Raw genomic sequence first — 26,905 nt, 5'->3', positions numbered from 1 at the left:
AATGGTTACTTGTTATGGTTTTGTGAATGGTTCATGTGTTTCATTTGATCTTTTATTTTTATGATGAAGTGTTTTATGAAGGTGATAATGTCATTGATATTAGTTGTATTAATTGTCTTTTTAACGAAGAATAAAGATTCTTGAAGCTTGCCTTTTATTTTATTTTATGAAAAATGAATTTTGAAGAGTATAAATAAGAAAAAAAGTTTGGTTAGATCTTAGGTCGTGTAAGTCACAAAATCGTGTGGATGCTGAATTTATTTAATTGGGATCAGAGTTTATAATTGGACCAATCATAAAATATCACATAAAATTTAAATATTTTTTTTAATTCGTGCCGACTATTAGTCAAATGACATAAGTGGGACAAAGATGTAAGCAAATTTTTTTTAGCTAAATCGGTGGATAAACAGTATATTTTGACCTTTAGCTATAGTGTAGAAGCATATTTGGCTTTTCTCCTTTTACTGTTTACGGATTTGGTTCCTCTTCATTATATTTTCTCAAGTACATTTTCAAATAAATGATATATATCAAATATAATTATATATTTTTTAAATAATTAGATGAGTCTTATTTAACGAGCATCTTAACCATAATTAAAAATATAAAAGTTTAGAACCTACTCTCTAATTTTGGTATGAAATATCACTCTCCCTACAAATATTGAAACTCATTATCAATTTTCATTTTGTAAATTTATATTAATTTCAGTTTGTAAATTTTACCTCAAAAAATCAGTGAACTTCCCTACACATACCCCCCTCCCCACTAGAAAAAAAAAGTCCGGACAAAATGTTATAACTTCAACAAAAATTAAATATAATTAATTAGTATATATGTGGACATTTTTTTCTTTTCTCTGTCATTTGAAAATTAGATCATTATGATTTCGCCTCTATTTTTCTCCTCTAATTATAATTCATTTTCTTATACTTAATTTTAATTAATTTTAAGATTGTGATACTCCGTGTAAATGTGAATAAATTCAATTGTCATATATGTGTATATCGTGAGATGCGGCATGTTGCTAATATTTGCCATTTACGTGTGAGATGAAGGGAGTAATATGGTTTTCTTCCATACAAATAAAAACTTCATTTCTATCAACGCTTGGAATTTTCTTGTAAGCTTTGGGAAACAATTTGAGTGAATTGTGACGAAGTACTCTCTACATGTTCTTCTATCTTCTTCTTAGTTATTCTGTTCCATCGAGAATAAAATGTTTGAAAAATTTTCTTGCTTTTTGATGAGTACTCTGTTTGATCTTCTGTTTTTTCTCCTAAAGAAGGGATAAATAAATTAAATTTTTTATAGATTAACGATATGTCAGGCAATGAGCAAAACCAAGAGTTTCTTCAACATCATCTCAAAGAAAAGAAACTTTCAAGCAATACGTTAAAACGATATGACTCCTTAGATTTGGAATCTAGCAAGGTCCCCGATGCCAAAAAGGTCCTAACTTTGCCAAATTATGAGAATTTTACATTGTCTTGTTGTTTCGCACTAGAATGTCTAGTATCCCCTATGAGACCAGACTAATCATGATTCGCGTATGGAAAAAGTTCCTTACTAAATATGTTTTCTTTTTTCGGGGATTGAACCTGAGACCCCACCACAACAATTTTTGATAGTGATCAATGATTTTTATGTTTTGTTTTTTTATATTGACGATATATAACTTACAATTTTTATTTTTAACCAGGCATTAGAATGGACAGTGATATTGAAATTGGCGTTTCAAAGCATAGGGGTGGTGTATGGAGATATTGGAACGTCACCATTGTATGTGTTTGCATCCATTTTCCCAAATGGTGTAACATACGACGAAGATATACTTGGTGCATTATCTCTTATATTTTACACTATCACCCTGATTCCTCTCATCAAATATGTCTTCATTGTTCTTCGAGCTAATGACAACGGAGATGGTAACTTAATTTCACATTTTCTTTTAGAGAAAATGACAAAACAATGGTCCCTTATATGATAGTATGTTTAAAGTGGCTTCTTAAGTTTGTCAAAAGTGAGTATGTTCATTAAATATTTATCAAACTCTAGTTGATAAATTTAACTATCCTAGTCACAACAATGGTAGAAATCACACCTTGAAAAGTTGCAGCAAAATCTAAAAGGCAATACCTTTAGCTTGAACTCATTTTATATTTATGTCCACCAACTTTGGATAAGTTGAATCAGTAGACACATGAGTCCTACATGACATAATACATTTAAGACACCACGTAGGACTCAAATTGCCATGTAGGATGCCACACAAGATACGTGTGTCTATTTGTTTAATTTTATACAAGTTTAAGTGTCTACTTGAGTAAATTCAAAGTTGGAGGGCATAAATGTGAGTTAATGCCAAGGACATATTTATGTATTATGTCAATCTAGAAAGAGACAACAAATAAAGTGCAAAAGTTGTACTTTCAAATATGAGTTTTTATTAAATATTTTCTGTTTTCACAGTTTTGATAAATTTTACGAATACCAAACTGTGATCATTTTCTCCTTCTTTTACCACAAACTTTCATGATTAATTTATAAAAACAATACAATACTTTTTATTGCAGGGGTACATTTGCTTTATATTCATTGATATGTCGATATTCTAAAGTGGGATTAATTCCAAGTCAACAACCAGAAGACAAAGATGTGCCGACTTTTAAACTTGATTTGCCAGATAGACGCACACGTCGAGCTTCAAAGCTTAAATCAAATCTAGAAAGCAGCAATTTTGCCAAGTTTATTATGCTAATTGCCACAATGCTTGGTACTTCCATGGTTATTGGGGATGGCGTCCTCACTCCCTGCATTTCAGGCACGTAAAAACCTGAGTATGAGCACCTTTGTCTCTAAGACACAAAAAATAATAGAAATTCTGCATCAAAAAATTACATCAAACTCTAGAAAGAGACAAAAAATAACATAAATTGCAAAAACTATACTTCCATTTATGAGTTTCCATTAACATTTTCTATTTTTCATAGTTCTGTTAGATTTAATAATCATAATTTGATAAATATCTAACGGATACCAAACTACTCAGGGACTACTTTGAATCTACTATAAATTAAACTTTTTGTCATTTTCTCCCTCTTTTACTACAAACATCCATGATTAATTTATAAATAGATTAAAACATAGTACTTTTTATTGCAGGAGGTACATTTGCTTTATATTCATTGATATGTCGATATTGTAAGGTGGGATTAATTCCAAGTCAACAACCAGAAGACAAAGATGTGTCGACTTTTAAACTTGATTTGCCAGATAGACGCACACGTCGAGCTTCAAAGCTTAAGTCAAAGCTAGAAAGCAGCAATTTTGCCAAGTTTTTGTTGTTAATTGCCATAATGCTTGGTACTTCCATGGTTATTGGGGATGGCATCCTCACTCCCTGCATTGCAGGCACGTTATACCTAGCTTAATTCGAAAAATATTCACTTATTTTGAAACGGAGGGAGCATATGATACTAATTTGATTTTTCATTTAATTTGGTCAGTTTTGTCTGCTGTTGGAGGACTTAAAGCAGCAGCTCCCTCAGTCTTGACTGAAGGTAACTTCTTGCATTTTATTTTATTTTTTAAAAATATTCATGTTGCTTTTTAACAGGATGTAACATGCCTAAAATGTTGAATAGGAAGCATTCAAAATAATAGTTTGAATAATGGAAAAACAAATTAAATAGACTTTGTTATCATCGGATGCAGGAAGACTTATTTGGATTGCAGTAGCCATCTTGATATTGTTGTTTATGTTTCAAAGATTTGGAACTGAAAATGTTGGCAACACTTTTGCGTCTGTACTTAGTGTGTGGTTCATTTTCATTGCTGGTATTGGCATTTACAACATCGTCAAGTACGATCCAACTATTATAAGAGCTCTTAATCCTAAATACATCATAGATTACTTCAAGAGAAACCAAAAGAATGCTTGGATTTCTCTTGGCGGCGTAGTTATGTCCATAACAGGTATTCATTTCCTTCCAACAAAGAACCTTTAATTGTACCGAGAAACTTCTAATTACTAAGAGTAAAATAATTGAATAATTAATTGCAGGAGGCGAAGCACTATTTGCAGATGTTGGTCATTTTAGTGTTCTATCTATACAGATAAGTATGTGTTGTGTGACATACCCAGTGTTTGGGGGAGGAAGCACCACAACTAAAGTTTGATATGATGAAAATAATGAAAATAAATTAGACACGAGAATTTTACGTGGAAACCCCTCTAAATGATAGAAGGGAAAAACCACGGGGTAGAAGGATCTCACTATTTTAATATGGAGTACACAACTCTCAAATACAAGGAGAAAACAACAATTAACACTTCTCTCTTGTAAAAGGAACAACTACTAAAGATGACACTCAAGACTAAAATATTTATCTTGGTGTATAACTCTGTTTGTATTCTTACTCTCTCTTTCTGGGATGGGATAAATGAGGGCAAGAGGTCTTCTATTTATAGGAAACTAGAAATGCGTAAAATCCGCGTATTGAACCTCCCTTTTTGACTACGCGTTCAAAACGCGTTTTGTTCCTTTTTGACTACGTGTTCAAAACGCGTTTTGTTCCTTTTTTGACTATCTTGCACCCAGCGCTCATATTAGCATATCTCGGTCAGGGTGCCTTTTTAATGAAGAACATTGATGATGTTTCTGATACTTTCTACAAGTCCATACCTCATAAGTAAAACATTTGTTCCTGAGTTTGAGTTCTATGCAATGACGATTTAAAAACTATATCCACATCGGAGAAATGGCAAATCTCTATATCAGTATTTGGTAACTAATCTGCTATAACATGTTAAACTACATTGACAGTTCTTTACATTGTCGATTCATATAACTTTAAAGTCTTTTGTGCGTCAGTCTTGAGGGGAAAGGAATGAATTAACTCATGCTCTATTATTCCAAGACAGGCTCTGATGGCGCAAGGGACAAAGACTAAAGGTGTCAATCAATAGAAGAAGAAGATAGCTCAACAACTAGTCACTGGGAAAGGGGCGACTCCATTGAAGGATGTTGGAAGCACGACACTAGGAATGACGTTACTCCACTGAATGAAGTAGAACATGTGACTAGTGAGACAACTTCACTATTGATTGGAGATGGAAATAGGACAAGGAAGGCAATTACACAGATGTAAGAGGGTGAAATTGCGAGTGATGAACATGAGGTCAATGGAACAGTAAAATTGGTCCCAAATTCAAAAGGTACAAGATCGTTGTTGACTTCACACAAGGTGACATAAGTAGTCCTCCACTCTTGTGGGCGGATGAGGTGGAGTCAATGGATGTGGAGAAGACTAGGGCATCAGTTCGGGATTTGATATTGGGAAGATCACAAATACTGGTTTTAAGCTTGATTACATAGCTCCTATGAAACAAGGTTAGTCCACTATGTATGAAATTGCATTCGAAGAGATAAGTACTGAAATTGCTTATTGAAAGAATGCAATGGTGTGTTATGTGTTTGTGGCTTATCCCCCATTCTCCGTTTTGAATGGGTAATATCCAAAATCAATGTGCGAAGTATAGTATTAATAAGATCTCCATGTTGAAGAATGGGCCTCAAGTGGGTCTGGACGAGGAGGTCAAAAATATCTTTTGGGAGGACTTGGGCGAGGTAGTGAGAGGTATACCGAACTCCGAAAAGATTTTCATCGGTGGAGATTTTAATGGTCGTATTGGGGCGACTTCTAGTGGTTTTGGTGATGTTCATGGAGGATTTGGATTTGGGGAGAGAAATAGAGGTGGAGCTTCACTGCTGGATTTTGCGAAAGCTTTTGGGCTGGTAGTTTCTAACTCGTGTTTACCGAAGAGGAAGAACCACTTGGTTACCTTTCGTAGCATGGTATCTAAGACTTAGATTGATTACTTAGTCCTTACGAAAGGTAATAGAGGCCTTTGTAAGGATTTCAAGGTCATTCTGAGTGAGAATCTTACTACTCAACATAAGCTATTAGTGATGGACTTAGAGATTAAGAGAAATAGGAGGAAGAATACCTTATATGATCAACGAGGATCAAATGGGGACGCTTGAACCCTGCTCCTTCTCGAGAAATAGGAGAGAAGTTGATTAGTATGGGGGCTTGGAGTAGTAGTGGAGATATGAACGACATGTGGGATAAGAAAGCTAATTGTATTATAAAAGTAGCTACAGAAGTGCTAGGGCTATAGAGGGGTAATTGTGGTGGTCATCAAGGAGATTTGTAACACCTCTTAAAATTTTTCCTAAGATTCGGACCCTTCTTGTATTCGGATGGGGTCGAACTCGAGTATTGTGGAGCATTTGCATGAGTTAAGATAAGTCTTTGAGAAATTGAGCAGCGTTAGAGGTGATGTGGGGTCATGAAGGACCCCTAGGACCAAATCAAATCCAAAAGATTCGTCGTGGCTAAGTTTGAGGAGGAGTTCGCTTAAGGGGTCGACTTCTACTCTTGCTTTGAGGTTAGATGTTCATGAAAATGGAGTTTCTTGGTATGGTTTATGTTTGTATGAGTTTTGTCTCCAATTTATTTGATTCTATATGTGTTGATGTTGTTGAGCTAAGGAGTTCCTAAAATGAGCCCTTATGTGAGTATGGGTTGATGAAAATAAGTTGTTAAATATATTTTATTGATCTTCTTAATTATGTAGATTATGATAAAGGATGTTATTTTCTTAAAAATATTGCCTATTACAAAGTGTTGATTTAAAGTCTCGAAATTGTGATAAGTCTAAAAGATTTCTCAAATGGATGGAGTAAATGATTGGTTATGTCTATATGTTGCTATAAATGTGCATTTAAATTTTCTTTTGAAAGATATGATTGAGATTGATCAGATAGTATAATTGAGAGAGATCTGATCATGATAGAGTTGATGAGTTGACAAGGTTGTAATGAGACTTGTCGATATGATTTGATTGAGTTGACTGGATGGAGTCTTATGAGCATTGAGTCTTGGGAGGAGTATCGAGCACCGAATTGGGCAAGAGTAGAGTCCATACTCGAACCCAATAACTACGTCGCCAAACGTAGGAGGGGATTGAACCGTTAAAGTCGGATGCTTTCCCAAGATGTTTGTCCTGACATTATAGGACTTGGTTGGATTGGATCCATGATTGGTTGATTCGTTCATACCTTGGCAAAGTATGAACAGACGCGGCAACAACGTCGGTTTGTTGTACTTTTATAGGCTCATAAGTGATGGTTGTCGGGTAAGAGAAACTCCCAAATCGATCTTGATAGTACTCTGAGTCAGATTGAGTTGAATTGTATGTAATTGGTCCCGTCTAAATCATATTCTTGTTTAGACTTAGGACACTTGATTGAGTTGTTATTTCTCTCGAGTTGAGATTCTGAGTTGATTTGATTCTTCCTTGATGTTCGTTGTATTCGGCCATTTTACATACTCGTACATTCCATGTACTAATGCCATTTGGCCTACATCGTTTCATGATGCAGAGACAGGTACTAGAGGTCATCAACCGGCGCTCCATTAAAGATCCACAAACACTCCCAGCTAGTCGGTGAGTCCTCCTAGTTTCCGGAGGATGTTGAGCCTTCTTGTACAATTTGGTTGTCCTTTCCTTTATTTTGATTGTTGGTAGCCATGGACTTGTCATTGGCACCTCTTAGACTTTGATAGAGGCTTCATAGACTAGAGTGTAGGGAATGTTGGATTGTTCTTTTGAGTAAGTTTTATTAAAGCCGTTTGTTGAGTTGATAGATATTTGGCCTTTGGCCCCATATTGTGAGTAGCGTGTTATGATTGAACTCTCCTTGGAGTGAATGTGATTGAATGATGGTGTGACTGAATCAGGTGGTTCGCTTGAAGGTCAGAAATAGCTTTCGAGTGCCGGTCACATCTAGGGTACCCTCCTGGAGCATGACAAGATTGGTGGTGGAACAGAGAAGTACAAGGCAAAGTGGAAGCAAAAACGATTGCATACACGAATCTGGTGGAGTGTGCAAATGAGAAAGAGAAGCAGACGCTTAAGAAAGTTTATAAGATGACAAAGACAGAAGCAAAGTTAGTGGTTACAACGACTAAGACGACAACTTTTGAGCAGTTGTATGTCTAGCTAGGAGATAAAGATGGGGATAAAAAATTATATAGGCTCGCAAAAGCAAAAGAGAGGAAGGCTCGTGACTTGGATCAAGTGAAGCGCATCAAGGATGAGGAAGGCAATGTGCTAGTGGAAGAGACCTCTATTAATCAAAGATGACAAGCATACTTCCACAAACTATTAAACGAGAAAGGGGGATGAGACATTGTGTTGGGTGAATTGGCGCATTTTGAAAGTATTCGAGACTTTGGGTATTGTAGATGTCTTAGGATTGAGGAGGCTAGAAGTGTTATTAGTAGGATGCGCAAGGGAAAGGCGACCGATCCCGATGATATTCGAGTAGAATTTTGGAAAATAGTAGACAAAGCAGTAGTGGAGTTGTCACACCCCAATATTAATAGGGTGTGATGGACACCCAACCCCATACTTGGAGCCGAGCGAACCCGCTGCTTCATAGTAAATCTCTTTAGACTTTTACATCAATAAGAAATGAAAAACATAACTAAGCTTCCCGAATCTTTTTTTTTCCAAAATCTATCATCCCATAAAACTCGTGACATACGACATAATAACATATCGGCTGGTGACGCCGCTTACAAAGTTGACACTCTATACCCATAACTCTGTCTGCAAAGTCTCTAACTTCGAATGAAACATCATAGCGCCTATACTATGACTCGGCAGCACTCCAGGAACAAGTGGAGTTGCTAACCCCGCTGCAACATCTTATATAATAGCTTCTACATGTCTTGGTATACCTGCGCGACATAAAATGCAGCCCCCAAAGAAAAAGGGGGTCAGTACAAGTAATGTACTGAGTATGTAAGGCATGAAAATCAGCATAAATAAGAATATGAGGTATGAACAACCATAGCATAGAATCATAGAACATATAGTGAGATAAGAGAGTAACATGTACATATGAATGCCTTTTAGGTCGGATGCCATGCATGCTTGTCTCTTCTTTAAAAACATTTCTTTTTCATATTCATAGAAAATAGAACATGTCATATCACCCACATATGTCCCGCGTCCGGGATGAAAATTCTATCAACTGACTAGGTGGCAATGCGTCTATAGTGCCACATATGAACCTTCCCCATATCCCCTATATACATATACATATACACAGCATGCAGGAGAGCTCAACGAAAGTCATGTATCTATCGGAGTGACGGAAGTTCGGTAACCTCCAATTGTATTATAGACTAACCATGGTCGCTTTGTCTCACCTTGAAGGAACAATTATTATAAGATGAGACTATCAACGAAGGATAATATTAAGAGAACGTAGAATAAGGTCATAATCTCGTAAGGTGCCAAATCGTATACATATGCACATAGGACCAATTTTCAAGACTCGTAGAATAATCGGAGTGAGCTGAGATTTAAAAAAATCAAGACAAGAGTCATGTCAAGTACCTTTCGAAAATTATCATGGATTATATCAAAATAAAACTTTTGGAATAATATACACGTATCTAAGAACGAGAAAAATATCCTTTGAAAACTCAAGAAAATGTTCCATCCAAGTGGCTCTACGAATAGGACTTCCTTGAAATTGTGTAAAATGTCATATACTTATTTCATAAAACCCATGCCAAAAGAAAGAGTAGCTCTATATACTTACGTCAAAACATGCCAAGAGAAAGAGGGGTAAACTTTATATACATGAAGCCGTTCTTATCATAGCCATCATAGACATATTCTCATCCTCGACATCATCAATGGCGTTGTAAAACATATCCCTTGTTATTGTTATAAAAGCTTGTAATACTGTAAACCTTTTTTTTGGAAAACTATAGACATGTTATAAAACATTGACGGGTTATAGGAAAAGTAGTCATTTCCTTGGGACCATTGACACCTAGCTTTTGAAAATAAAAAAAATATGGAAGCACTTATGAAACCATAACATCGGAATCATGCCTTGAAAGAAAAGGGTAAGCCTTACATACATGTGCCGCGCCTTACTAGCTACGCTTATGCGTCCAACTTGTTTTTCTACATTCAAGAGAGTTGACATAGTCATTAGATTCATCACCATATACTTGTCTTAATCCTTCAACAAATTCATTTACAACCTGCCGAAATTTCAGCAGCATCTCCCCTATAAATACACCATCCCCGAGATTTCAAATCGGCCACAATATCGACAACCATAACAATGACAACAATCAGCAGCATACTTACAGGTAAATCACTATAACATTACACAATAAAAGCTCCAAACAACTAGCTCCAAACTACGGTACCAAAATATAGTTTTTAATCTTTATTTCGCAAAATCTTTAACCATACCAAACAGAGGATCGTGTGGCTGCAACCGCGGCACCCACACCCTTTTTTAAACACTTTACATCCCTGCAACACACAACCCAACCAGCTGCACCCGCAGCGCCACAACGACAGCACACTACGCGACTTCGATTTAGCTACTAGAACTTTAATTTAGCTTGTTTTTAACGTCAAGCATCCTTATGGATTTTTTCCACTTCCAGGATAATTTAATACATGTAATATACCTCATAACATCATCCTAAACTTCAGTTCGAAAGAGAAACTCTTACCTTGCCTGGAACTCGTCAAAACTTGCCTTGGAAGCTCTCGTAGCGCGGCTAAATTTTGGGGCTGTTTGGTAATATTTTGGGCTGCTCCAAACCATAAATTTACATTACCAATATCTTCATAAAAACTTGGTACATCCTATATAATTAATTCACGAAGCAAAATCGGAGACTTACCTCTTTTTTCTCCCCCAAAACCGAGCTCTCTCTCTCTCGTTTCAAGTTTCTCTTCTCTTCTTCCTCTTAAATTTTTTAGAATTCTCTTGGGATAAGAATGACCCTAATGAGTTATAAGACACACATATATATATATAAATATCTTCCACCACTTATCCATATTTGAAAATAAGTCCCTCAAATATGAATATAGACACATGACCCCTTCTCCATTTTATTTTCTAGAACTTTCTTTAACAAATAAAGATGACTTAATTGTCTTGCTATGTACACTTTGGTTCATATATATTCATCACATGGCCATAAAAGAGTGCACCCCTACATGAATTTTCTTGAACACTTTGGTATTTCAAGAACATTCTTGAACACTTTGTGAAATTCCCGTTTTATCCCTAGCCTTCCACAATATTACCATAGGCTACTTTGCGGATTTTTCTTTTTGCCCTTTGCCTTTCCCAATATTTGCAAACTATTAATGTTCATAAATAATATTCATAACCAAATTGTACATTAAATTAAATTTTAGAAGATGGTCATTCCCTTCACTTTACCACAGCTACTTTAAAATATTCAATCGTATAAAATACGGAATATAACAGGAGTGGTTGACAGGGATGTTTAATGTTATTTTTAAGACATCAAAAATATCCGACGAATGGAGGTGGAGTACAATGATTTTATTGTACAAGAACAAGGGTGATATTCAAAAATATAACAATTACAGGAGTATCAAACTGTTAAGCCACACTATGAAGTTTGGGAGAGAGTGGTAGAGATGAGGGTGAGGAAAGGGGTGGTCATTTATGAGAATCAATTTGGATTTATGTTGGGGCGTTCGACTACTAAAGCTATCCACCTTGTGTGAAGACTGGTGGAGAAATATAGGGAAAGGAAGAGGGACCTTCATATGTTGTTCATTGACCTCGAAAAGGCCTATGATAAAGTCTCGAAGGATGTCCTCTGGAGGTGTTTGGAGGCCAAAGGTTTTCCGATGGTGTATATTTGGGCGATAAAGGATATGTATAATAGAGAAAAGACTCGGGTTGTGATGGTGGGAGGAGACTCGGAGCCTTTTCCAGTTGAGATGGGGCTATATCAGGGATCAGTTCTGTAACACCCCTCAAAATTTTTCTCTATGATTCGGACCCTTCTTGTATTCGGGTGGGGTCGAACTCGAGTATTGTGGAGCATTTCCATGAGTTAATATGAGTCCCCGAGTAATTGAGGAGTGTTGGAGGTGATGTGGGGTCACGAAGGACCCCTAGGGCCAAGCTAAGACCAAAAAGGTCCGTCGTGGCTAAGTTTTAGGACGAGTTTGTATGAGGAGTCGACTTCTAACGACCCTATATTTTGAGATACAGCAATCTAGGTGGCCCACGATCTATTAAATCAAAGGTCGTCGAATCTTCTTTCCAACGCCACCAAGAATGTAAATTTTGGAGTTCAGAGTCGAAAGATATGACGATCCTAAGACGAACTAGCACGACATAAATTTCATTTTTGGCCTGAGTTGCAACTGTTGGGGAAATGGCCTTGGCACTATAAGGGCGCGATGCGCCACTATCGCGCCAGGAACATGCCTCAGTAGTTTGGTCCCTGGCGCGACGCGCCACTAAAAGTTGTGCAGGGTTTTTCAGGCCAAATTTCCAGAAATCAGAAAATATGGCCTTGGCGCTGTAAGGGCGCGATACGCCACTATCGCGCCAGAAACATGCCTCAGTAGTTTGTCTCTGGCGCGGCACGCCACTACGAGGTGTGCAGGTTTTAGGCGTAATCGGCCTGGCGCGATGCGCCACTATCGCGCCAGGTGCATTTTTGCCTAGTTTTCAGAACTTTGAGGAGGGGCAATTTGGGAACTTACCCAACTTATATATATGTTACCCTTGGTCTTTTGGGAACACATTTTGCAGCCCCCACTCTCTCTCTAGAAAAGCCCTAGGAGTTTCTCTCTCTCTCTCTTCTTCTCCTCCTCCATTTCCAACAAAAGAGTCCAAGAGCTTCAAGATTTGAGTCCTCCATTGAAGACCCAACATCAAGGTTTTCTTCAAGTCTTTACTAAGGTATGTAAGTCTATTCAAAACATGGGTTAAGTTCACCCATGTGCCCTACTCTTGCTTTGAGGTTAGATGTTCATAAAAACGGAGTTTCTTGGTATGGTCTATGGTTGAATGAGTTTTGTTCCCTACTTATTTGATTTTATATGCGTTGATGTTGTTGAGCCAAGAAATCCCCAAAATGAGCCTTTATGTGAGTATGAGTTGATGAAAATGAGTTGTTAAATATGTTCTATTGATCTTCTTAACCATGTAGATTATGATAAAGGATGCTATTTCTTAAAAAATATTGCTTATTATGAAAATGTAAATTTAAAGTCTTGAAATTATGATAAGTCTTAAAGATTTCTCATATGGATGGAGGAAATGATTGATTATATCTAGATGTTGCTATATATGTGCATTTTAAATTTTTTTTGAAGATATGATTGAGATTGATCGGATAGTATGATTGGAAGAGATTTGATTGTGATAGAGTTGATGAGTTGATAAGGTTGTAATGAGACTTGTCAATGTGATTTGATTGGATGGAGTTTTATGAGCATTGAGTCTTGAGAGGAGTATCGAGCACCGAATTGGGCAAGAGTATAGTCCATACTCGAACCTAATAACTACGTCGCCAAATGTAGGGGGGATTGAACCGTTAAAGTCGGATGCTTCCCCGAGATGTTTGTCCTGACATTATAGGACTTGGTTGGATTGTATCCATGATTGGTTGATTCGTTCATACCCTGGCAAAGTATGAACGGACGCGGCAACAACGTCGGTTTGTTGTACTTTCACTGGCTCATAAGTGATGGTTGTCGGTTAAGAGAAACTCCCAAATAGGTCTTGATAGTACTCTGAGTCTGATTGAGTTGAATTGTATGTGATTGGTCCCGTCTAAATCATATTCTTGTTTAGACTTAGGACATTTGATTGAGTTGTTATTCCTCTTGAGTTAAGCTCCCGAGTTGATTGATTCTTCCTTGATGTTCGTTGTATTCGGCCATTTTACATACTCGTACATTCCATGTACTGACGCCATTTGACCTGCATCGTTTCATGATGCAGAGACAGGTATAAAGATCATCAACCGGCGCTCCGTTGAAGATCCACATACACTCTCAGCTAGTTGGTGAGTCCTCCTAGTTTCCGGAGGATGTTGAGCCTTCTCGTACAGTTTTGTTGTCATTTCCTTTATTTTGATTGTTGGTAGCCATGGACTTGTCATTGGCACCTCTTAGACTTTGATAGAGGCTTCATAGACTGGAGTGTGGGGAGGTTGAACTGTTATTTTGAGAAGTCTTATTATAATTGTTTGTCGGGTTGATAAATGTTTGGCCTTCGGCCCCCATATTGTGAATAATATTTCCTTAATTGAGTTTCTGCTAAGAGAATGTGATTGAATAAATGTGTGACTGGACCAGGTGGTTCGCTCGGAGGTCAGAAATGGCCTTCGGGTGCCGGTTACGTCTAGGATACCCTCCCGGAGCGTGACAAGTTCTTCGCCTTTTCTTATTTGCTTTGGTGATGGATAAGTTGACACAATCTATTCAAGATGAGGTTCTTTGGTGTATGTTATTTGCAGATGATATAGTATTGGTTGATGAGAAATAAGACGTCGTTAATGTTAGATTGGAGGTGTGAAGACAGACTTTGGAGTCCAAAAGATTCAAGCTGAGCAGGATCAAAATGGAGTATTTAGAGTGCAAATTCAGTATGGAGATGAAGGAAGCGAACGTGGAAGTGAGGCTTGCTACACAGACTAATCCCAAGAGTGAAATATTTAAATATCTTGGATCTGTACTCTAGGTAGTGAGGATATTGATGAAGATGTCATATATCGTATTGAAACGGCATGGATGAAATAGAGACTTGTATTTGGGGTTTTGTGTGATAAGAAGATATCACCTAAACTTAAAAGTAAGTTTTATAAAGTGGTGGTTAGACCGGCCTTGTTGTATAGGGTGGAGTGCTGGTCTATCAAGAAAGCTAATGTTCAGAAAATGCATGTTGCGGAGATGAGGATGTTGAGATGGATATGTGGGCATACTAGGAGAGACAAGATTAGGAATGAGATTATCCGAGAGAAGGTAGGAGTGACCCCGGTGGCAGACAAGATGAGGGAAGCGAGACTCAGATGGTTTGGGCATGTGCAAAGGAGGTGTGCTGATGCGCCAGTGAGGAAATGCGAGAAGTTGGTTTTAGAGGGTACCTGGAGGGGTAGACAAGACATGGTGCAACTTCATATTATCGAGGACATAACTCTAGATAGGAAGGAGTGGAGGTCACGTATTAGGGTAGAAGGCTCGTAAGAGTGGAGTCTTGTCTTGGAGTACATAGGTTTAGGCTCGTTAGTGTCTATCATAGTACTAATCATACTCTTGTAGTTCTTGTTGTATATTGTGTATTATGTTTAGATTATTTCGTTGTTATTATTGTTTCCTTCTTGTAGACTTTACACTGCTCTCCTTATTATCGACTATGTTTTTCATTGTTCATTTGCGCGGGTTTGATGCACTTGAGCCGAGGGTTTCTTGGAAATAGCCTAATACGTGACCTCCACTCCTTCACATGGCCATAACCGAATAGTCTCACCTTGAAGGAACAATTATTATAAGATGAGACTATCAACGAAGGATAATATTAAGAGAACGTAGAATAAGGTCATAATCTCGTAAGGTGCCAAATCGTATACATATGCACATAGGACCAATTTTCAAGACTCGTAGAATAATCGGAGTGAGCTGAGATTTAAAAAAATTAAGACAAGAGTCATGTCAAGTACCTTTCGAAAATTATCATGGATTATATCAAAATAAAACTTTTGAAATAATATACACGTATCTAAGAACGAGAAAAATATCCTTTGAAAACTCAAGAAAATGTTCCATCCAAGTGGCTCTACGAATAGGACTTCCTTGAAATTGTGTAAAATGTCATATACTTATTTCATAAAACCCATGCCAAAAGAAAGAGTAGCTCTATATACTTACGTCAAAACATGCCAAGAGAAAGAGGGGTAAACTTTATATACATGAAGCCGTTCTTATCATAGCCATCATAGACATATTCTCATCCTCGACATCATCAATGGCGTTGTAAAACATATCCCTTGTTATTGTTATAAAAGCTTGTAATACTGTAAACCTTTTTTTTGGAAAACTATAGACATGTTATAAAACATTGACGGGTTATAGGAAAAGTAGTCATTTCCTTGGGACCATTGACACCTAGCTTTTGAAAATAAAAAAAATATGGAAGCACTTATGAAACCATAACATCGGAATCATGCCTTGAAAGAAAAGGGTAAGCCTTACATACATGTGCCGCGCCTTACTAGCTACGCTTATGCGTCCAACTTGTTTTTCTACATTCAAGAGAGTTGACATAGTCATTAGATTCATCACCATATACTTGTCTTAATCCTTCAACAAATTCATTTACAACCTGCCGAAATTTCAGCAGCATCTCCCCTATAAATACACCATCCCCGAGATTTCAAATCGGCCACAATATCGACAACCATAACAATGACAACAATCAGCAGCATACTTACAGGTAAATCACTATAACATTACACAATAAAAGCTCCAAACAACTAGCTCCAAACTACGGTACCAAAATATAGTTTTTAATCTTTATTTCGCAAAATCTTTAACCATACCAAACAGAGGATCGTGTGGCTGCAACCGCGGCACCCACACCCTTTTTTAAACACTTTACATCCCTGCAACACACAACCCAACCAGCTGCACCCGCAGCGCCACAACGACAGCACACTACGCGACTTCGATTTAGCTACTAGAACTTTAATTTAGCTTGTTTTTAACGTCAAGCATCCTTATGGATTTTTTCCACTTCCAGGATAATTTAATACATGTAATATACCTCATAACATCATCCTAAACTTCAGTTCGAAAGAGAAACTCTTACCTTGCCTGGAACTCGTCAAAACTTGCCTTGGAAGCTCTCGTAGCGCGGCTAAATTTTGGGGCTGTTTGGTAATATTTTGGGCTGCTCCAAACCATAAATTTACATTACCAATATCTTCATAAAAACTTGGTACACCCTATATAATTAATTCACGAAGCAAAATCGGAGACTTACCTCTTTTTTCTCCCCCAAAACCGAGCTCTCTCTCTCTCTCGTTTCAAGTTTCTCTTCTCTTCTTCCTCTTAAATTTTTTAGAATTCTCTTGGGATAAGAATGACCCTAATGAGTTATAAGACACACATATATATATATAAATATCTTCCACCACTTATCCATATTTGAAAATAAGTCCCTCAAATATGAATATAGACACATGACCCCTTCTCCATTTTATTTTCTAGAACTTTCTTTAACAAATAAAGATGACTTAATTGTCTTGCTATGTACACTTTGGTTCATATATATTCATCACATGGCCATAAAAGAGTGCACCCCTACATGAATTTTCTTGAACACTTTGGTATTTCAAGAACATTCTTGAACACTTTGTGAAATTCCCGTTTTATCCCTAGCCTTCCACAATATTACCATAGGCTACTTTGCAGATTTTTCTTTTTGCCCTTTGCCTTTCCCAATATTTGCACACTATTAATGTTCATAAATAATATTCATAACCAAATTGTACATTAAATTAAATTTTAGAAGATGGTCATTCCCTTCACTTTACCACAGCTACTTTAAAATATTCAATCGTATAAAATACGGAATATAACAGGAGTGGTTGACAGGGATGTTTAATGTTATTTTTAAGACATCAAAAATATCCGACGAATGGAGGTGGAGTACAATGATTTTATTGTACAAGAACAAGGGTGATATTCAAAAATATAACAATTACAGGAGTATCAAACTGTTAAGCCACACTATGAAGTTTGGGAGAGAGTGGTAGAGATGAGGGTGAGGAAAGGGGTGGTCATTTATGAGAATCAATTTGGATTTATGTTGGGGCGTTCGACTACTAAAGCTATCCACCTTGTGTGAAGACTGGTGGAGAAATATAGGGAAAGGAAGAGGGACCTTCATATGTTGTTCATTGACCTCGAAAAGGCCTATGATAAAGTCTCGAAGGATGTCCTCTGGAGGTGTTTGGAGGCCAAAGGTTTTCCGATGGTGTATATTTGAGCGATAAAGGATATGTATAATAGAGAAAAGACTCGGTTTGTGATGGTGGGAGGAGACTCGGAGCCTTTTCCAGTTGAGATGGGGCTATATCAGGGATCAGTTCTGTAACACCCCTCAAAATTTTTCTCTATGATTCGGACCCTTCTTGTATTCGGGTGGGGTCGAACTCGAGTATTGTGGAGCATTTCCATGAGTTAATATGAGTCCCCGAGTAATTGAGGAGTGTTGGAGGTGATGTGGGGTCACGAAGGACCCCTAGGGCCAAGCTAAGACCAAAAAGGTCCGTCGTGGCTAAGTTTTAGGACGAGTTTGTATGAGGAGTCGACTTCTAACGACCCTATATTTTGAGATACAGCAATCTAGGTGGCCCACGATCTATTAAATCAAAGGTCGTCGAATCTTCTTTCCAACGCCACCAAGAATGTAAATTTTGGAGTTCAGAGTCGAAAGATATGACGATCCTAAGACGAACTAGCACGACATAAATTTCATTTTTGGCCTGAGTTGCAACTGTTGGGGAAATGGCCTTGGCACTATAAGGGCGCGATGCGCCACTATCGCGCCAGGAACATGCCTCAGTAGTTTGGTCCCTGGCGCGACGCGCCACTAAAAGTTGTGCAGGGTTTTTCAGGCCAAATTTCCAGAAATCAGAAAATATGGCCTTGGCGCTGTAAGGGCGCGATACGCCACTATCGCGCCAGAAACATGCCTCAGTAGTTTGTCTCTGGCGTGGCACGCCACTACGAGGTGTGCAGGTTTTAGGCGTAATCGGCCTGGCGCGATGCGCCACTATCGCGCCAGGTGCATGTTTGCCTAGTTTTCAGAACTTTGAGGAGGGGCAATTTGGGAACTTACCCAACTTATATATATGTTACCCTTGGTCTTTTGGGAACACATTTTGCAGCCCCCACTCTCTCTCTAGAAAAGCCCTAGGAGTTTCTCTCTCTCTCTCTTCTTCTCCTCCTCCATTTCCAACAAAAGAGTCCAAGAGCTTCAAGATTTGAGTCCTCCATTGAAGACCCAACATCAAGGTTTTCTTCAAGTCTTTACTAAGGTATGTAAGTCTATTCAAAACATGGGTTAAGTTCACCCATGTGCCCTACTCTTGCTTTGAGGTTAGATGTTCATAAAAACGGAGTTTCTTGGTATGGTCTATGGTTGAATGAGTTTTGTTCCCTACTTATTTGATTTTATATGCGTTGATGTTGTTGAGCCAAGAAATCCCCAAAATGAGCCTTTATGTGAGTATGAGTTGATGAAAATGAGTTGTTAAATATGTTCTATTGATCTTCTTAACCATGTAGATTATGATAAAGGATGCTATTTCTTAAAAAATATTGCTTATTATGAAAATGTAAATTTAAAGTCTTGAAATTATGATAAGTCTTAAAGATTTCTCATATGGATGGAGGAAATGATTGATTATATCTAGATGTTGCTATATATGTGCATTTTAAATTTTTTTTGAAGATATGATTGAGATTGATCGGATAGTATGATTGGAAGAGATTTGATTGTGATAGAGTTGATGAGTTGATAAGGTTGTAATGAGACTTGTCAATGTGATTTGATTGGATGGAGTTTTATGAGCATTGAGTCTTGAGAGGAGTATCGAGCACCGAATTGGGCAAGAGTATAGTCCATACTCGAACCTAATAACTACGTCGCCAAATGTAGGGGGGATTGAACCGTTAAAGTCGGATGCTTCCCCGAGATGTTTGTCCTGACATTATAGGACTTGGTTGGATTGTATCCATGATTGGTTGATTCGTTCATACCCTGGCAAAGTATGAACGGACGCGGCAACAACGTCGGTTTGTTGTACTTTCACTGGCTCATAAGTGATGGTTGTCGGTTAAGAGAAACTCCCAAATAGGTCTTGATAGTACTCTGAGTCTGATTGAGTTGAATTGTATGTGATTGGTCCCGTCTAAATCATATTCTTGTTTAGACTTAGGACATTTGATTGAGTTGTTATTCCTCTTGAGTTAAGCTCCCGAGTTGATTGATTCTTCCTTGATGTTCGTTGTATTCGGCCATTTTACATACTCGTACATTCCATGTACTGACGCCATTTGACCTGCATCGTTTCATGATGCAGAGACAGGTATAAAGATCATCAACCGGCGCTCCGTTGAAGATCCACATACACTCTCAGCTAGTTGGTGAGTCCTCCTAGTTTCCGGAGGATGTTGAGCCTTCTCGTACAGTTTTGTTGTCATTTCCTTTATTTTGATTGTTGGTAGCCATGGACTTGTCATTGGCACCTCTTAGACTTTGATAGAGGCTTCATAGACTGGAGTGTGGGGAGGTTGAACTGTTATTTTGAGAAGTCTTATTATAATTGTTTGTCGGGTTGATAAATGTTTGGCCTTCGGCCCCCATATTGTGAATAATATTTCCTTAATTGAGTTTCTGCTAAGAGAATGTGATTGAATAAATGTGTGACTGGACCAGGTGGTTCGCTCGGAGGTCAGAAATGGTCTTCGGGTGCCGGTTACGTCTAGGATACCCTCCCGGAGCGTGACAAGTTCTTTGCCTTTTCTTATTTGCTTTGGTGATGGATAAGTTGACACAATCTATTCAAGATGAGGTTCTTTGGTGTATGTTATTTGCAGATGATATAGTATTGGTTGATGAGAAATAAGACGTCGTTAATGTTAGATTGGAGGTGTGAAGACAGACTTTGGAGTCCAAAAGATTCAAGCTGAGCAGGATCAAAATGGAGTATTTAGAGTGCAAATTCAGTATGGAGATGAAGGAAGCGAACGTGGAAGTGAGGCTTGCTACACAGACTAATCCCAAGAGTGAAATATTTAAATATCTTGGATCTGTACTCTAGGTAGTGAGGATATTGATGAAGATGTCATATATCGTATTGAAACGGCATGGATGAAATAGAGACTTGTATTTGGGGTTTTGTGTGATAAGAAGATATCACCTAAACTTAAAAGTAAGTTTTATAAAGTGGTGGTTAGACCGGCCTTGTTGTATAGGGTGGAGTGCTGGTCTATCAAGAAAGCTAATGTTCAGAAAATGCATGTTGCGGAGATGAGGATGTTGAGATGGATATGTGGGCATACTAGGAGAGACAAGATTAGGAATGAGATTATCCGAGAGAAGGTAGGAGTGACCCCGGTGGCAGACAAGATGAGGGAAGCGAGACTCAGATGGTTTGGGCATGTGCAAAGGAGGTGTGCTGATGCGCCAGTGAGGAAATGCGAGAAGTTGGTTTTAGAGGGTACCTGGAGGGGTAGACAAGACATGGTGCAACTTCATATTATCGAGGACATAACTCTAGATAGGAAGGAGTGGAGGTCACGTATTAGGGTAGAAGGCTCGTAAGAGTGGAGTCTTGTCTTGGAGTACATAGGTTTAGGCTCGTTAGTGTCTATCATAGTACTAATCATACTCTTGTAGTTCTTGTTGTATATTGTGTATTATGTTTAGATTATTTCGTTGTTATTATTGTTTCCTTCTTGTAGACTTTACACTGCTCTCCTTATTATCGACTATGTTTTTCATTGTTCATTTGCGCGGGTTTGATGCACTTGAGCCGAGGGTTTCTTGGAAATAGCCTCTCTGCCTCCCCGAAGTAGTGGTAAGGTTTGCGTATATTTTACCCTCACCAGACCCACCTAGTGGGATTACACTGGGTATGTTGTTGCAGTTGTATGTTGAAGAATGGGATTGTTTTTGTATGGTTTGATTTGAGAAATACTGAAGAATAAAGTTATTCATGGAAGGATTTATCACTTTGATATCAAACCTTTCATTGTCATAGCATGGAATGAAGACATAAGAGTTCACGAGGGATGAACTATACATAGTGCGCATTTAGGTGAAATTCCCAGGGTTAGACTTTAAGTACTGGAGTCCAAAAGGCCCAAGTAAGATAGGAAGTTTGGTGGGAAAGTCATTTATGGTGGATCAACGCACTCAAAAAGAAAATTGGATTGAATTTTGCAAGGCAACTAATTGAGGTGGGGATGGATGTTGCCTTAACAGTCCCTATAAGCAGAAGGAGGGTAGCACAAACTATGTTTTGTGGTTGGGAGTACATAAAAAACCTGAAAGCTCATTATAATGAAAGGATATGGATGACTTGGAGACCTGATTTCTTCCAAGTTGATCCAATAAGTATGACTGAATAGGCCATCACTTATGAGGTAATGCACATTCTTCGGCAGAGGTTGCTCTTTTGACTATGGCTTATGCTTTCACTACTAGAGCTGGACAAAAGAACCTATGAAGCGATCTTAACATTACCAGTGAGGAATGTCAATTGTCATTGCTGATAGTTGGGCATTTCTACTAAGTTCTGAAGGAGGAGGATATGATAGGAGGCAACACTGTATCATATGGAGAGGTCATTGACTTCAACGAATGTGTGGAGCAATGTGGATTATTGGAGATGCCTCAGAATGGTAGCATTATTCATGGAATGACAGGGGAGACATAAGAATCAACTCAAAAATTGATTGGGTGTAAATAGGCTATGGCTAGATAATATGCAACCATATGTAGCAACTTTTCTACCAGAGGGGATTAGTGATCATTGTCCAGTGAGTAAACAGTTCAATTCTAAGAAGAATGGACAAAAAACATTTTAAGTATTACAACTCTTGATCCCATCATCTACAATTCATAGCCAAAGTTGAAGAGGTATGAACTATGAAAGCAGAAAGTGGAAGTTTACATGATGTTTCAAATTGTTAGTATGTTGAAGCTCTTAAACCATAGTCTCAAGGAGCTAAACAAGCAGGTTTCTAGAAGTATTGTTACTGAGGCAAATGAAGATAGGGAAGCACTAGAGCAACTACAGAAAGCATTACAAGCAGTCCTTGGAGATCTAACTTTGCAACAAATGGAGAAAGTCTAATATCAACAATTTAGGAGAAGTTCTTACTTGGCTGAGTTTTTTCTTTAACAAAGGAGTAAGGCTACATGGTTGAGACTTGGGAATGATAACGCTAAATATGTTTTCTCAGTGATTAAGCACAGAAGACTACAACAGGAGATTACTTGGTTGATGATAAGCATAATGTATTACAAACTTACCCTGAAGCCATAGGTCATACAATGGTGGATCATTACCAGGAGTTATTGGGGAGGAAGTATGCTCATAGTGTTAAGGCTTTAAATAGTTTCCTAAGCAATGGTGTGCAGTTGACATGTCTGCAACAACTTGTACTGGTTCAACAGTATACAAATAAGGATGTGAATTGTGATATCCAGGAACAGCTGTTGCATATGATTGGGTTCTCTATTGATACCTTACCCATAAGGTACCTTGAGTTTCCCTTGTCATCAAGGAAATAGAGTAACATGGACTTCCATCTGTTGGTTGATAAAATTACACATAGGATCACAAGTGCTTATTCTAAGACACTTTCATATGCAGAGAGATTGCAAGTGATCAATGAAGTCCTATTTTCTATTTACAACTTTTGGGGGACAGTTTTTATTCTGCCGGAGTGTTCTTAATGAGGTGGACAAGAAGTGTATGGATTATCTACGGGGAGAAAGGAAGACAAGACGAAAGTGGCTCTTATATCTTGACAAAAAGGAGACGTGGTTTATGTAGTAATAACAAAGAGGAATCCTAATTACATCATCCTTCCTAGAAGGTGGTTAAGATCTGTTAGAATGCTCTTTAGGTGTAAATGATGTCTTGTTTGTGGTAATTCTCGCGGTTTACCATAAAAACTCATGCTTTATTTTCTCCTTTACAAGTGCAGATAGTTTATATTGGCCAGTATTTGCTGTGGCAGTATTAGCAGCCATCATTGCAAGTCAAGCCTTGATTTCAGGGACTTTCTCTATAATCCAGCAATCCCTGGCATTAGGATGCTTTCCTCGTGTTAAAATTGTGCATAAATCAACCAAACATCACGGACAAGTCTACATTCCTGAAATCAATAACCTTCTCATGTTGGCTTTTGTTGTTGTCACTCTTACATTCAGGACTACTGAAAAGATTAGCAATGCTTATGGTAAGGATTTCCAAGATTCCCTCTCTTCTCATATATATATAAAGTTGATAGTCTTACATGTTTGTGTATATAACTAAAAACTCTTTTTGTTGGCAATGTGAAGCAGATGTTTAACATGTGACAAAATCATTTGCTTACAGGAATAGCTGTGGTGTTTGTGATGGCACTAACATCGTGCTTCCTCTTGCTGGTTATGATCATGATTTGGAAAACTCATATTCTTTTTGTAATCATCTATGTTTTAATCATTGGCACGGTTGAGCTCGTCTACCTAAGCTCAGTTCTTTACAAGTTTGATCAAGGTGGTTACCTTCCACTGGCTTTCACTATGTTCCTAATGTTTATCATGTACGTATGGAACTATGTGTATCGAAAGAAGTATCATTTCAAGCTAGAACGCAAGATCTCTCCCTTGACAGTTAAAGAAGCAGTGGATGAAACAAATTACCATCGCCTACCCGGACTTGCAATTTTCTATTCTGAACTTGTTCACGGAATGCCACCAATCTTCAAGCATTACGTGGAGAATGTGCCCGCGTTACACTCTGTCCTCGTGTTTGTTTCTGTTAAATCGCTTCCTATAAGCGAAGTGCCTGTAGAAGAACGGTTCCTCTTTCATAGGGTGAAGCCGTGTGATCTCTATGTGGTGAGATGTGTGGTGAGATATGGATACAATGATGTGCACAACGAGGAAGAGTCCTTCGAGAGATTATTGGCAGAGAGGCTGAAGGAATTTATACGACAGGATTATTCCATGTTTTCGATAAATATGGAATTGGAGAATGATTGTAACATACAAGAAGACGTTACGTTTTCAAGAGAGGTATAGAAATGGTGGAGAGAGCTTATAGTGTTGGGGTTGTTCATTTTGTATGTGAACAAGATGTGATTGCAAGCAAAGGGTCTAATATTGCAAAGAGAGTTGTGATTGATTATGTTTTTAATTTCATGAAGAGAAATTTGAGGCAAAGTAGCAAAGTATTTGACATGAGAAGCGAACGAGATGGAGAGGGAGGCGAGCGAGATTCGTTTTATATCCCAGATAAATGTGAATCACACCAGATATATAGCATACCAGATATAAAGGAGATTGGAGAGCAAGATGGGAGAGAGGCAAGGAGGCGGGCGAGATTTGTTATGTATCCCAAATACATGTGAATTCACTTGGATACAATCTATTTAGAACAAAGTGCACCTAATTTCCACCCAATGTATCCCTAGATATATGTATCTGGACGTATCTGAACGTATCTAGACATACCAAAATCTGGTAAGATACGTAATATTACAAATTATAATGTATCTAAATAATTAGCTCCCAAACTAGTGAGATTTATGTAAGTTTTCTTGTGGAGGTTATTTTTTCTTACGACTCTCAAATTGGTACTAGAATAGTTGTTTTGTCGAGAACAAAATTGATTGCAGTTATTAAATAATTTTTAATTTTTAATTTTGTAATAATTGCTTTTTGTAACTTTACAGTTTATATATCCAAAGCTTTGTTCAAGATTAACAGATTTAGGTGCAATTTACTCCCTCCATTCCTTTTTACATGTATTAAAAATAGATCGTCCTTTTGACTTGTCATTTTAGCAAATCAAAATAGATATATTATTTCTTTCTTTTTAATACTTTTTTCGTTTTAAAAAGAATAGCGTAATGTAATCTGATACGAAGTTTAAGAAAATAAATAAGACTTTTTAATCTTATAGTCTTAAATTAAAGTTATAAACAATGTATCAAAATGTTCTTTAATTGTGACTTTAAGCTTGCACATGAAAAACTGTAATTAAAATATTGCCTAAAAAGGAAAAGGGTCATTCTTTTCTAAATAGACTAAAAAAGAAAATAAATCATTCTTTTTGAAACAAATATATAAGATGGTGATTGAGTCCGCATATGTTTGGTAAAGAATAATCTTATCCTAATATTATTACTCACTAAGTAACGACATAAAATAGTAGTTAAACTTGAATTTTCAAAACATAATTAATAAGATTACTTTAGTAAAATACACTTTCAATAAATACTTTTTGTTGAAATTAGTTAACTAAATTGCTCTTTGATAAAGGAGAAAACGTGTTTCGGATGGCATATCATCACTCATCAAATGCATACTTACGCTAATTCAAGGTGGATCTAATGTATCGTGTTATGTTCATCTGACTAAGTATTTTGGGCATAAATTTATGTGTAAAATTTTTATTAAAATAAAAATAAATATTAAATATGAACTCGTAATTTTAAAAATACTAATTTAGAGTAAATGCGTTGTACGTGTGTATCACGTAAATAAGAAAAGATATATATAAAAAATTAAATAAATAATATTTGTCAGTAAAATTAATATAATAATAAAAATAAAAATAAATAAATGTTATATATTATGAACTTGCAAAGATGAGAGTCAATTAAATTATTTTATAGTGTTTGTACCTATAGATATGTTAATGTTTACATAAAATAACAAAAACAACACATAGTAACAAAATAACAACTACAATAAAATAATACGATAATCGAGATTTAAAATAATACAATTAAAACTAACCTCGATACAAAAATTCCTCAAATCGGGACCGAACATTTATCTACCTCCTTTATATTAAGGAGAATAGAATATCAGACACACATCAAATCCTAATACCAACCAACACAAAAAATAATACTAAGTCTTTTACAACAAACCTATAGATGTTATTAACAAACAAAAAAAAGATGAAGATGAATTTGATTTTCGATTTTACCTTCTTCATAAAGCACTCAAATTGTATTTTGACAGATTCTTAAAAGAAAAACCAAAGCTAAGGATTTTATTTATTGCCTCGTATCGCTGTATGCTTTGGCAATTTTACCAGCTCCAGTGCTTCAATCGTCACCACGTTATTAACCCGAATCAACTTGTTTTGGAATTGCTTGTTCATATACTTTTTGAAATCTGGAGGCTGA

General features: G+C 37.2%; 1 pseudogene; it reads left to right on the top strand.

The window, feature by feature from the left end:
- The first annotated feature begins 1,326 nt into the window (after positions 1 to 1,326).
- Positions 1,327 to 25,155, top strand: LOC129883679 (potassium transporter 5-like; annotated as a pseudogene).
- The last annotated feature ends 1,750 nt before the right edge of the window (positions 25,156 to 26,905 follow it).

The sequence above is a fragment of the Solanum dulcamara genome, chromosome 3, assembly GCF_947179165.1.
Source record: "Solanum dulcamara chromosome 3, daSolDulc1.2, whole genome shotgun sequence".
NCBI lineage: Eukaryota > Viridiplantae > Streptophyta > Magnoliopsida > Solanales > Solanaceae > Solanum > Solanum dulcamara.
This window is presented reverse-complemented; position numbering and strand designations above follow the sequence as displayed.